We start from the raw sequence: 14,998 nt of genomic DNA, 5'->3' as shown, positions 1-14,998 counted from the left end.
CAGATGACTCTCTGTTCTTCAGTATGTACACAATATATAAGTATGATGGGGCAGATGAACTTGCCATTTCATGTTGTTTCTGTTTTAACTTGGTAAATTAATTGTTGGGGTAAAGTGCTTATATAGCTGAGTGTGACTTACCTGATGTGAAAAACAATGATCATAATTTGGTAAACCATGTGTTTCCAATGAGAGAGGAAAAGCCCTTAGGCGACCTGGGGGAGGGCAATAATGGAGACTCTGACTAGGAATCACACTAAGCGTAGGCAGTTGCTGTCCCTTGTGTGACTGTAGTTAACACCTATACTTCACTTCCCAATAACTGCTTTACTTACTTATTAAGTTTTACAGTGGCCCAAGCAAGGCAGCAGCTGTGGGCCTAGCTGAGCCCCTCCATGAGGAGAGAACCATGCTTATCTTCTCTACAGTGTGCATTTGCTCTTAACAGGCACATAGTAGTCATTCACCAGGATTGTTAAATGAAGGAACAAATGAGAAAGATGCTGGTTTGGCACAGCACCTACTCTTTAAAAAAACACAGAAAGAGAATTCTGAGAAAATACTTAGGATGCACCTTTTGTTGTTGTTTTAAAGATTTATTTATCTATCTATTTATTTATTTATTTGAGAGAGAGTGAGAGACAGTGCATGTGGTACAGAGGGGCAAAAGGAGAGAGTATCTCCGGCAGACTCCCTTCTGAGTGCCAAGCCTGATGTAGGGCTCCATCCCAAGACCTCATAGCATGACCTGAGCTGAAATCAACAGCAAGATGCTCAACCCACTGAGCCACCCAGGTGCCCTGGGATGCAGTTCTATTGGAAAAATAAAGCATATAAGTGTACATATAATATGGTTTTTACATAAGAGAAGTAATATGCAGAATAGTAAAAAAATATACTTGATGTAAGTACATCACATTAAAGGTGTTTTTTCAACTCTTTTAAAAATATTCTGTACTTTCCAATTTTTGAGTAATGAACAAGGATGTATTATCTAGTTAATGTGTTATATTAAATAAGGTCTATTTAATTATTAATCAGAAAAAATAACCTTGTGAGCCTAAGCAAAGAACAATTGACTCCTGTTGAATTAGGATTTTCTCATCAGTGTTTTAATGAAAAGGGAGGAGGATTTAGGGAGAGGGGAAGAATGAGAAAAGGAAAAAAGAACAAAGAATATGTCAATAAGAGGGCCACATTTAAGATGGACTCTCTAAAAGCTCACACTGAAGTCCTTAGGGAGGGCTTTTATTGTTTAGATGCTGAAGTTACTACTTTTATAAAGAATGACCAACGGAATGACTTCGAATGTTCTGCTTACTATAGAAGAATAAATCAAGAAAAATATGAACAATTCTCGAAAGGAGGTTTTAAATATTAAAATTACTTTTTAAAAATATTAAAGTGACTTGTGATCATTAGAGAAAAAAGATACAGCCAAAATAATAATAATAATAATAGCAATAGTCCTAGTAACCTATCTGTCAAGAAATAGCAAATGTTAATATGTTGGAGTCTTTAAACCTTTTTATTAGGGCTTAGACACATATGCACATATACTTACAAAATAAGACCACACACCACAAATTTTGCAATCTATTTTTTCCACTTAAAAGCACATACTAAATATCTGTCCATGTTGATAAGTACACTTCTATACAACATTAATAGCTGTATACGATACATACGTGAATGTTATAAATAATATAATAATAAAATATAGGAAGGCTGAAGTCATGCCATTTGCAATGATGTAGATGGAGCTAGAGGGTATTACGCCAAGTGAAATAATTAGGCAGAGAAAGACAAATACCATACGACTTCACTCATATGTGGAATTTAGAAACAAAACAGCTGAATACATCAGAAGGAAAAAAGCAGAGAGAGAGGGAAGCAAACCATAAGAGACTCAAATACAGAGAACAAACTGCGGGCTGAGGGAGGGCGGTGGGCGCCCGATGGGCTAGATGGTGAAGGAGATCAAGGAGGGCGCTTAATTGTGACCAACACTGGGTACTGCAGATAAGTGACGAATCACTAAACACTACTCCTGAGACCGATATCACACTACATGCTAACTAGAATTTACATAAAAATCTGAAACAAAAAAAATATATAGAAAGGCTATCAAATGTTATTTGACCAATCCTTGGCTGTTGGTTTTATAAATTTTGAATATTTTATATCATACTTCAGCAAACTTCTTTATAGTTAAATGATGGCACAAAATGTATTTTTTCATGAAGTGTATTTCCACAGGTAGAATTTCTAGGTGAAAGTATTGCTACTTTTATGATTTTTGACAAACTATTTTCCCTCCAGAAAAACTATAACAAGTTACATTCTTACCATTCGTATATCTGAGTACTTGTTTCCTCGATCACCAGCATTGAATATTATTTTTTAAGAAATATTTGCCAATCTAGCTAAAAATTATTTGTCCATTTTTTACATATACAGGTGAAGTTAAATTTATTTTTGTTTGTAATTTTGGCCACTTGCATTTTTTTTTTTGAGAATTACCTGCTAGTGAAAATTTTTATTATTTCTGGGGTAATCATTCACAACTATATATTGAGCATCACTTCTGTGCAGGTAATATGCTGGCATTGGCATATGGAGTTAAGTAGGACAAAGTCTTTGTTATGCTCTCAGGAAGTTCATTTAACCAGTGGAATGATGAATAGTTTTCATCTTAAGTGTTAACCTCAATTAACTGACAATGAGTGGCTGCCTGGGGAAGTGTTTTGAGGCCAAGTTCAGGGTCAGTGAAAAGTGGAAAATGGTTCTATAAGAGATGTCTGCCATGGACACAAGAAAGCCAGTAATTAACTATTTGACTATTGAAAATTTAAGAAATCTCATGACTTAGAATTTATCATAATGAAAAATAAAATGCTACAGTTGCATATTTTAATTCTTCTATTATGTTTGGTAATACACTGTGATTCCTTTTATAATCAATACAGACCATGATATTTTTCTAAACATGACAGCTTATAATGAGGCAAAGCAGTTTAATAGTATGGTATCTTCTGCCAGAGTTGATTAATTCCCTACAACCCTGAAGAGATAGCCTTTTATGTGATTTTTATCCCCTCTTCTAATCCTCTGCCTGCAATGGTTGGACCTGAGGTATAAACTTCTCCAATTTTATCAAATCTAGTTCATGATGCTGTCCCTTGTTTGCTGTCATAGAGCCCTTAAATAAGTGGCTTAATTTAGTGACCTAATTTTAGAAATTATCTATTGCTGGATTTCCACTGAAGTTAGCAATTGAGGAAAATGCCTACATTAAATCAGATTAAAAAAAAAAAAAAGTTCCTCTGCTTTGTTAGTATTGCATTTTGAACACAGTGAGGTAGTGGTTGCCTAAAATACTCAAAGGAGCTACTATTCTGGTGAGATTATATTCTTCAAATGCATTCAAAGGCAAGTACATATAAAAAGGATGAAGGTACCTGTCATCAGGTTGTCTGCTTTTGACTGTTCCTGGGAGCACAGGTGAAAATTGTTTGCCCCGCCCAGCACCTTTCATTCCTTTAGATTGTTTTAGCCCAGGATGATGATTATACTAGGGGTCCATTTCTTGAAAAGAGAGGGCAAATGTAAGGCTAAGATTTCCTAATACTACTTTGATTATCCTTTGCTTCTCTTTATCAAATATATATATATATATATATATATATATATATAATGAGTTTGGGATTCTTTATCATGCTTTCCACCTTGTAAACTAAAATAGTGTTTGACATAATAGAGCCAGTTAGAAGTTGGAACAGAAACAAAAAAATGAGTCAAGCAAATGGTATTGAGCTTCAGTGTTATAAGGTCATGTACAGCAAGCCGCAGCCACCGGCTAGTATACTATACTGACCCATTAGGCTATACCGCCCCGCAAGTGCACCATTTCCTAATTTACACAAAGTGCCATAGGAGCATGTTTCCATGAAAATAGAAATCATTAAACCAGTGTCATAGCTTTGACTCTTTTATTTAGCTCTAAGATGACTAAGTGCTGAGCTAACATGAACCTTACTTAAGTATTCGTGGGAGCTAAGATCCCAACACACCTGCGATGTCTGAGGTAGGTCCTGGACTAGAAACTGAGAAACGGTCAATAGTCGTCCTGGAACACTTTCCTATTTCTATATGCAGAGTCAGTCAATTCCCTTCAAGCTAGGTCATGGCTCCACCATTTGAAGCAATTATAGTCCTTAAAGTAAAATTTTATTGTATTTTTTATCTCTAGGAATTCATAAGGATTTGATGGGTATTTTTAGTAGCCTAGGCTATGATCCGCTTGAAGACAGGAATGCTATTGCTTTATTTTATATCCCCAGTGCCTAGCATAGCACGTGGCACGAAATGATTTCTCTATTGTTGAGTTAATGAGTAAACTAGTATATGTATCAATGAATGAATGAATACATAATGCATATAGGGACAAATGTATTACATGAATGTTATTCTCTTCTATATTTCACACCCACTGGCTTGGAAAACATGCAATACATTTTGTTTGTGGCATTTTGTATATATGTATTTTGGAATATGAACATAAATATTAATCCAACCTGTTTCTGAACTTAAAATAAACACACATACTCCATTAAAAGGGTTGCTTTCTCCTTAAACTTCTATAAAAATGCATAATTAAAACAGAATTTGTTTTGATTTTTGTTTTATTTCATTTTATGTTTTGTTATCTAAAAGTTAGAGATAAGGACAGTGGAGACTAAGGCACTGGGATTTGAACATGTGAGTTTGTCTTTTTGACAGGGTCATGCAGATAAAAGGTCTTTGGCTAACTTCAAGATGACTGATCCCATATTTCTTGCTATGAGCCATATTAATATATTTCTCCTTGTGTATAGTGTATACAACTAGGTCCTAACAGTTGCCAGATAATTGCCTCTGAAATAAACGATACTAGAAATCCATGGGCAGGATATAACGGTCTTATTGAGCAGATCTAACAAAATTCAGAGTTCCCTAAAAACTACTCATTCAGGGAATAAGTAGTCTGATACCTAAAAATGGTCCAACATGGGTTCGTTCATATTCCCATTGCCTGAAGACTGGCAGCATTTGGGTGGCTGCATGGTATTCATACATTCAGGAAAAAAAAAAAAAATCATTCATAGGAGGTGAAAGCCAGGAATCATGAAAGAGAAAGGACCCTGTTCTGATATTTGTCATATAGCTTCTTCCCTATTGACTTCTTTTCTTTTCAATCAAAGTGTTTTCTCTATTCCAGAAGGAGGGTGCTGCTATGAAATAGACAATCCACTTCTCCAGTGTCTTCACCATGAATTCCACAGCTAGACTTTAATCCATCTACAGATGTTCCTAAATTGTCAGTTCACCCTTCAGAACCCACTGAACACCAGCCTTGCTCTTTATATTTTTCACTGGTTACAATGTGTGGAATCCCTCAACTATCACCTGATTTTAAGAACCAAAGTTAGAACCTTGTGATTTGGGGGCACCTGGGTGGCTCAGTGGGTTAAGCCTCTGCTTTTGGCTCAGGTCATGATCTCAGGGTCCTGGGATGAAGCCCTGCATCGGGCTCTCTGCTCAGCAGAGAGCCTGCTTCTCTCTCTGCCTGCCTTTCTGCCTACTTGTGATTTCTTTCTCTCTGTGTCAGATAAATAAATTTTAAAATCTTAAAAAAAATTTCTAAAATATTTTTTAAAAAAAGAAGCTTGTGATTCTGTTTTTTTAACTTCTTCAAAATATTGGCTGAGCACTAGAACCATTTCTCTGATCTCCATAGCTAGAAAAGCTCTCTGAGTCTTCATGTGGAAAACAAAAGTAAAGATAAAAAGAGGAAATATGTAAGAGGGACTTAATTTTACAAATAAAATTAAGGTCTACTGTTATGGGCTGAATTTTGTTCCCCTAAGATTCACAAGTTTATGTCCTAACCTTCAGTACCTCAGAGTGTGAGTGTATTTAGAAATAGAGCCTTTAAAGAAGTAAATAAAGTTAAATGAGGTCAACCTGATGGACTCTAATCCAGTATGACTAGTGTCCTTAAGAAGAAGAGAGATAGACATCAGAAAAGTATGTACATAGAGAAAAGGGATATGAGGACTGAGCAAAAAGGAGGCGATTGACAGGCCAAGAAGGAAGACCTTAGGATAAACCAAACATGTCAATACCTTGATATTCAATTTTCAGTCCTTCAAACTGTAAAAAAATAAATTCCTCTTGAAACTACCTAGTCTGTGGTATTTTGTTATGGCAGCTCTAGCGAACTCGCATATTCACATAAGGTGCCAAACTTTATACAAAGACTCTGGAAAATAATTGCGATCAGAATCTAAGTCTTCTGAGTCTTTTTGAAACTAAATTGTGAAGGACTAGTTGCACATCTACTGTGAGCCAGATACCGTCCCCAAAGTTATTAGTGGAATTTCATTCAGAATATCTGGTATGTCATTTCAATTCCACTATGTAGTTGTTGAAGTCATGATTCAGAAAGGTTAAAAGGCTGATCCACAGTCAGAACAACTAAGTGGTATTCTAGGGATCAAACCAGAATTTTCCAATTTCAAGTTTGGCAATCTTTCTGCTAAAGCAGAGCTTTCCTTTCAGTTATACATCTATCCTTTACAAAGATAAATAGACTGGCTGAAGGGTGAATTTATAAAACACATCAGATTCTCTTGTTGTGATTTGCTTTCTGAGAGGACACCGGAATCAATACTGTGTGAATTATATGCCTGTTTATTTAGATTACTAAAAAGACCTGGATTTTTACAAAGTACTGTCAGGGGATTAATATGCATTATAACAGAAAGCATTAAGGATTCATGGGTATGGTAACAGAAAAATAAAAATAAACTTAAAAAAAACCATGAACCTAATATTTCATATTCATGAAATGAATATTTATTTATTTCATTTTTTCTTATTCATGTAAACTACATGACTCTGGCATATATGAAAAATAAAAATATTGGACACATAATATGTGATCATTCTTTAAGCAGATATTTTGACTTGAGGGCTTAAATTTTATGTTATTCTTCCTTTTTGAGATTGTTTTCCCTGTTTATAGGTTTGTTGTTTTGCCCTTTAATTATGTATTGTATTGTTAGTATACCATTAAAGAGATTTGTAAGATTCCTGTTTGCTTTGTTATGTTTCAGAAATAAACCCACTTTCCTTTGTTAAAGAAAAAAAAAAGACTATTATGGTGAGGAATATTCACTGTAATCAGACTGAGTGTATCCAAGACATAATCACAGCATTCTTTTTTTATTTCACCGAACACCTCTACTTAGATTTCAAATTGCTTTACTGAATGTATCTAAAGTTATTTAAATAATTCCAGTGAGATTAATAAGAAGCAATGACCTTCTGCTTTTGTGAGGAAAAAACTGGAAACTATGCAGACAGTAAAGGTTGCTGTTGAAGTTCTAAAAAGAAACCTCAACTCTTATCATTACACTTCAAGAAGGAGGGAAGGAAGGAAGAGCTACTGTGTAAGGTATCCTCATGTGTAACATTTTTATTTCACTTTAACTAATGTCTCATTGTCTGTGCAATTATTCTCATTTCATAAGTGAAGTAAATCATGATATAAGTATGACCAGATCATGCCATGTAGGTAACAGCATATTCAGAGTAATTTATTTAGTTATGCTTTTCCTTTTAAACTATACAACTTCTAAATCATGAAAAAAGTAACTTTGCAAATTTTTCAATTTTTTAAATGCATATTGTTATTTTCTAACCTTTGTAATGTTTTCTGCATAGCAGAAGCCTAATCTTTTAAAAAAAATTAATTAAGGTATCATTTTTCCAACTGTAGCTTCAAAATACTGAAGAGAATGCTGTATTTTATTTCTACATTTCTAATCTTTCCTATCACTGATGGATCCACCTATGTTGCATGGGTCCAATATTCTAGGTTCCAGGGTGAGAATACAATGATAGAGTGGGGGTGAGCAAGTGTTAACCTAAACCATTTTATTTTCAGGGAGAGGGATTCGAGACTGGGGAAGGAAACACAGTGGCCTGGGGTCTTTTCCTCTATCAAGGAGATTCATGAATTGAATACACATTCATTTCTCTAACATGATTTCATTACTTATAGTCAATATTGAGGAGAAATATACAATTGCTATTAGTAAATAAGTTGCTGATATTAATAACTGCAGATACTTCTTTTCCACCTAGAGGCATGCTGTTGCTCTACCAAACAAATCATTGTTCAAAAGGAACAAATAATAATTTTTAATGTATGCTTCTAACTTAAGAACATATTTAGCAAAAACCACAAGGGGGAGAAACCCATGGATAAGGAATAAGAATTATATATCTCTAAAGATATCACAGAAATTTGTTATTGTTTAGGTTTATTGACATAAATAATTTTCTGATATTTCGCTGCATTAAAAATTTCTATTTCTACTGTGTACAAAATTAGTTATTTAACAGAAATACTAAATAGAGCTCCTAATTTTATAAACAAGAAGGAAAAAAACCTAGCTATATATTTGATATTCAATGTTTTCTAAATTTATATTATGGATCCTCATATGAACATTAAAAAAAAATAAAGTCATCTCTGTGGTGTTTTTAATTTTTTACCTGATATACACTATATATATGTAGATAGATAAGATATAGATATAGATATGAGGTATATATATATATATATATATATATATATATATAATCTTCTCCAAGTTGCGTGGATATGGAGAAAATATATGAGGAAAAATCGAATGAATAACATAAAAGAGCATATTGGGAGGGAGACAAACCATAAGTGACTCTTAATCTCACAAAACAAACTGAGGGTTGCTGGGGGGAGGGGGTTTGGGAGAAGGGGGTGGGATTATGGACATTGGGGAGGGTATGTGCTTTGGTGAGTGCTGTGAAGTGTGTAAACCTGGTGATTCACAGACCTGTACCCCTGGGGATAAAAATATATGTTTATAAAAAATAAAAAATTATATTAAAAAAAAGAGCATATTTGGAATTACTTTAAAAATTTCACCATAGAAATACTTCAAATCTTGGACTACTTTTAAGTGTTAGATAATGTTCTAAGTTGTTAGAAATACATCTGAGTTTATGGAGTTGTTTCGCTGTAGCTTGGCCTGCAAGTAACATGGCAGTTGAAAACCCACTGAACTGAGAGTAAGAGGTCTTGAACTGGTCCAGCCATTCGGCAAGGAATGCTGGGCTTGCCACTGAAAAGCTATGCAGTTCAATTTTCTCATCCATAAAAAGAGATGACATTTGCCCCATCAGTCACACAAAATGACTGGCAGATTCAAAGGAGGTGGTATGTCTGAAGGACTTTCATGGGTGAGGTGGTTTTGTTTTGATGATGAGAAGGAAAACAAGGAAGAGCACCAGGTTGATAATTAAAAGAGTATAATTTCTCTGCATTTTTCTGGGATAGGGAATGCTATTAAGAAAGCAAAAATTCCCAAAATTACTTATCTTGAAAAAAATGTTTCTTGATTTAAAAATGATGAAATTTCATAGGTTTATTTCCAAAAGTACATATTCATATGACTTAAATCTACTCTTCTCTTATCTTTCACTTATTACCGATCTGTTTGCTTTTTGTTATATGTTAGAGAAAATGTGAAAAAAAAATTCTAAGATCCTCCCAGGAATACATTTTTCCCCAAACAGCTTTAGTTTCTATTAATTGTTATAATGCTATTACTTGAAATGTTATTTTATATCTTTTAAAATGATGATAATGATTATTACATTTTCCTTACTAATCAAGAAAACACTATTTTTGTTACCTTCTTATAGATTTTCCCCATTTAAAAAAAAAGGCAGTCTACTCCACTGAGACATAATTTCTCAACCCCTCCTGAAATTAATTTATTTAATTATGTAAAACCTGAGATTTCAATCAGGCATAGGACAAGTTGCCAGAAATGAACAGCTGAAGGACTGTCTTACTCCTAGGCACACGAAAGCATTACATATACAGGGGCGTGGATTATTTGCAACTTTTTTTTTCTTTTCTCTAGAGAGCAAATGTGATGCATAGGTCTTGCAGAGAATTCAATAAGAATAGAAAAAAATTCCATATTATTTTTTCTAATGGCACTAATTAGGAGGATTTATAGTTGCCAAGCAATGGGCAGAGTGTATGTCTCTTGTCCATGCAGTTAATAGATCTTGAGTTGTCTTTGGAATTCTGTCCAGCAAAAATCGACAGGGCCTTTTTATAGCATGAACACATTGGAGGTCACAGAGTTTCCACTTCCCTGGTTCAGAAAGGCTTTTGATTTTCTTGAGAATCACTATGCCCTTTGGATGAAAAAAATTACCTATATGTACATTTTCATTCAGATTTTAGATTTTTTTTTTTTAAGCATGTAAGACAGCAAGGGTCCATTCTGACTCAGAGTTACCTTTTGAAACTATATGAACTGTTAAGTCTACCTGCTATACTTTTTATTGCAGATGCCTAAGAATTTAGTTCAAAGTATTTTTTCAGTGTACTATGTCCCAGGTGACTGCAAACTTCTCCCAGCCCCTAGGACTATATTAAGACAAAACTCTCAGCATAGAACATATCCAGTTTAATGCCTGAGTGCACAGAAGTGAAGGAAAATGATAACTTGCATGTATAGTTCTCAAATAGCCCCAGTGTGATGAGCAGCATTAGACTACCGTGGAATACACAACACACACACACACACACACACACACACACACAGATGTGAAGAACTGAAAAAGGAGAAAAAACATTAGCATAACTGATTTCATGGTCCATGGCTCCTTTCCATGCAGGTTCATCAGAATAAGATTCCTTTTCTGTGAGAGAATGGTTTCCTATATAGAAATGTCTATCCCATAGGAATATACCTCTATACTTTATTAAAGCAGTAATATTATACGAAATGATTTTTAGCCAATATCTACCTTACCTAGGCATTTCTAGAATGTTTAAAAACTGTTGAGCACCTCACATGGGAGTAAATAATTACTTTGTTTTCTCTTTTAATTGAATAAGTTTTGCTCATGTTGTGATAACAGGTTTATTTGAAAGTGAAAGCAATTTGTTATAGAACAGCAGCTTTTACAAATGGAAACTTCTACAACAGAGCATTGTGAGATGTTTAAATATTAACCAGACATATTGTTCACTCTCAACACTAGATTTCAGAAACTTAATACAAATTAAGTACATACATTATATTGCTGGGTCTTGCTTACCAGTGCTAAGAAATCCAAAATGTTCAATTCTAATTAAAAATGAAATTGAACTGCAATTCCCTGGAAACAAAGGCTGATCAGACTCAATAAGCTTTACTTAATTTATTTCAGAAACAAAATAATTGAATTGCTCATAGACAAAGAAAAAAATGCTTCCAAATCTTTTGCAATTCTATTATATTGAGGGGAAATAAAATGTATATATAAAATCTGTATTTTATATATAAATATAAATTTATATATAAATCCTTTGCAATTTCTATTATATTTTCTAATGTTCACAGTTGATTGCATATCCCATATATATGTTTCAAGACACTTAAGGGTTTAAGAATATCCCAGGTATCTTAATTATGCACAGCTTCCATATGTACACCATACATACATTTACTAGGGCTGCACCATAAATTACATCCTTGAACTTTTCCTTTTTTAATTTTAAAAGATATAAAAGGACCATTATTCTTCACTGTAAATTTTTTACTTGGGTTAGTATTAAAAAGAAAAGGGGGCGCCTGGGTGGCTCAGTGGGTTAAGCTCAAGTCATGATCTCAGGGTCCTGGGATCAAGTCCCACATCGGGCTCTCTGCTTGGCGGGGAGCCTGCCTCCTCCTCTCTCTCTGCCTGCCTCTCTGCCTGCCTCTCTGCCTGCTCGGTCTCTTTCTGTCAGATAAATAAATAAAATCTTTAAAAAAAAAAAAAAAGACTTTCCCAAACGATTGACTAACATCATTCAATTGTCAGACCACCCTGGGAGATTTTTAAAATTACACTTACTATTTTTCTTATTTGTATCTGGTTTTTGTTTTTTCAACTTCTGAAAACTGTGGCTCAGTGAGGTGTAACTTTTTTGTGGTTAGATAGCTTGTATTAATGAAGATTGGAAAAACTGGTTTTAAGCTAGTAGGAAAAATGGAAAAATAAATTAAACATGAATGAAGAGTATACTATTGGACAAAGAGCGATCAAATTATCCCAGGCTCCCCTCTCTTCATGTTTTCAGTTGTTTTATATCAAGATTCAGTTTGAGATCACAATGGTCCTGACACAACTAAGCCCAGAAGGTTCAAAATGGAACGGCTCCTTCATCTTCAGAAAGAATGTTCTTTGGATATGAAGTTGGATTAAGGAACAATGATCCAAAATAGTCCTAGAGAGTATTTCTACCCTGTTCTGGACTTTTGTAAGAACAGACGATGCAAAACTTGATATAGCCAAACAATGAAATAAGCATGAATACTTCTGCAGGAGATAGATTTATGCAGGAGAAATGTCAGGGAATTAATAGAAGTCACCCTTGCACTGGACAGAAGTTTTATCTAAATCCACTTCTCTAATAGTATTTGCCTTGCTAAGGTCGAATTAATAAGATGAGATAGATGAAATGATAAAACTTTTAAACAGGCATATGTAAGACAGTGTCATCATCATAATTATTCCTGCAGTACACGTTTATTAGATCTCAAACATATTGAGGAGGATAGAACAAAAAGTATGAGTGTAACAAAGTTGGATGAACATATCAAATCAGGAAATAGGGGAAAAATAATAAACATTATGTATGATGAAAGAAAAATAAAGCATATAAATTTTTACGCTGGAAAAAAACACATCAATCATCCCATTAAAATCAGAGATGTCTGAAAAGAAACAAAATCTTAGCAATATGTTTTTTACAAGAAGCTTTTTGAAACAAAATAATAATGATTGAAGGAAATGATAAGCAAATAGGCACTTGGCAAATAAAAAAATTTAGAAGGGGAAATTCACATAAAATATCTGAAATTAAGAGCAATAAAAATTAACGATATACCTTATGGAATTAAAAAATAAAATCAGCAAAATAGATAAAGGATATTCCACAAATATGAGTGTACTAAACAGCATAATGGCAAACTAAAAATATATTGAGAATGCAAGATGAAATTCTAAAAACAGACTTATATGGGGGATATACTTCTTTTAGAATTAGACAAATTCTAAAGCCATAAATGTAAGATGTACAGGAATCAAATAATTAAATAATGAATTTTAGGAACTTAACATTTTTCACAGAGCTCACGCATACCCGCAAATCATCATTTTACATGAACTTTGCTGCCAAGAAAATCTTTCAAAAATTCTAAAAGCTATATTCGTATTGGTGATATAGTTACCATAATCTAGTCAATTAGAAATGAATAAGACCATGAACAAAATTAATTTATTCCCTAATAACTAGAGATCACAGAATAAGTGAAAAGCATCTGGAGCACAATGAAAAGTGGAATACATAGCAATAAAACTTTTGTGATACAATGGAACTTCTATTCAGTTAAAAACTTATCCTTTCTATAGTTCATATATATATATATATATATATATATATATATATATATATATATACATACTTAGATACTTGGTTTTCCTTGTAATAAACTAGAAAGAGAAACAAAATTATTTAGAAAGAAGGAATTATTTAATTTAGAAAAATAATGAAATGTAAAACAACAGAAAAGAAAAGCATGTACTTTTTATTTCTATTTATTTATTTTTTTTTAGAGGTGGGGTAAGGGGCAGAAGAAGACGGAGGGTGAAAATCTTAAACTGACTCCACACTCATGATATGGATACAGGGCTTTATCTCACAACCCTGACATCACGACCTGAGCCAAAATCAAGAGTCAGAGGCTCAACCAAATGAGCCACCCAGGCACCCCTAATGTATGGATCTGAAGAAGTATTTGCACCATGAAATATCTGCAAACATTAAGTATGAAACAAATTCATCACAACTGACAGCAAGTTGAAAACTGTGACATCTGGATCAATTAAATATTTCATAAGCAGCCTGACCATGTCCCTAGACTCAAATCAAACAAAGTATCCAGCCAGTGGAGCATCTGGTCCTACAGCTGCTCAGCACACCCTGTGAGTAGCAATGAACACCGGCTTCCCCTAGAAACTAAAGAGGAGGTTGCCAAGGGGAAGGGCCTTTAATAAAGCCAACAATGGGCAGTAACAATGCCAAATTAATATAGAAATTAGTACAGGCATGTGCCATTTTGTCTCAATTACAAAAGTCAAATCTGCAAAGAGGAGAGTCCACACCAGACTTTAACAAGGGCTGTAATTTTTAAGTATTTAAGTCATAAATATTAGGGCATACTTCATATGTTTGTAACCTCTCTGGATAGGAGATAATGGAAAATAAAGGAAAGTCAGTTTCTTCTCTATCTGCACAGTTGAAGAAGAGGCGATTACTCACTAACAAGTTCATTTCTGTAAATCAAAAAGCTCATGACTACTGATTTTGTGACTGACACTGATGTGAAAGGAAGCAGACAGGTGATGATAACTCACAGGAAGCAGCCTATTTCTCTCTCACTTCCCCTTCTCCCCCAAGCCTGGACAAATAGTGGTATTTTTTCTTCATTGAACTCATAGTGAATATTCATTCACTATGTATTAAAGGTAAACTAAATTGAGAAAATTGTCATGTGAATTTCGTTGTGCACCTCTATCTCTGATCTTTTTCTGATCTTAATGTAGACAAATAATTCCTATCCTGAGAAGCTAGGCACCAAGACTTCCTTTGGATTACTAACATAGTTTTACAACTATTTCAGGAACAGAATGAAAAGCCCCATACTAAACCCCAGCTGCTTTCCACTGCTGTCCTACTGGCTTTGTAACTAACATCTAGAATGAAGTACAGTGAATCAATGCAATAGATAAATCATAAAATCAAATTATTGAAAAACCACACCACTTCAGAACTGTGACATTTTTCACAGAAATG

The 14,998-nt window shown here is 34.0% G+C and overlaps 1 protein-coding gene across 5 annotated transcripts in view; it reads right to left on the bottom strand.

Moving 5' to 3' along the window:
- Nucleotides 1-14,998, bottom strand: part of NAALADL2 (N-acetylated alpha-linked acidic dipeptidase like 2) — a 1,340,010-nt gene that overhangs the window by 461,360 nt on the left and 863,652 nt on the right. The window lies entirely within an intron of this gene.

The sequence above is a fragment of the Mustela putorius genome, unplaced genomic scaffold, assembly GCF_011764305.1.
Source record: "Mustela putorius furo isolate JIRA1106 unplaced genomic scaffold, ASM1176430v1.1 tig00003834_pilon_pilon_pilon, whole genome shotgun sequence".
In the NCBI taxonomy this organism is placed as follows: domain Eukaryota; kingdom Metazoa; phylum Chordata; class Mammalia; order Carnivora; family Mustelidae; genus Mustela; species Mustela putorius.
Note: the sequence above shows the minus strand (reverse complement) of the source record. Positions and strands in the feature narration are given on the sequence as shown.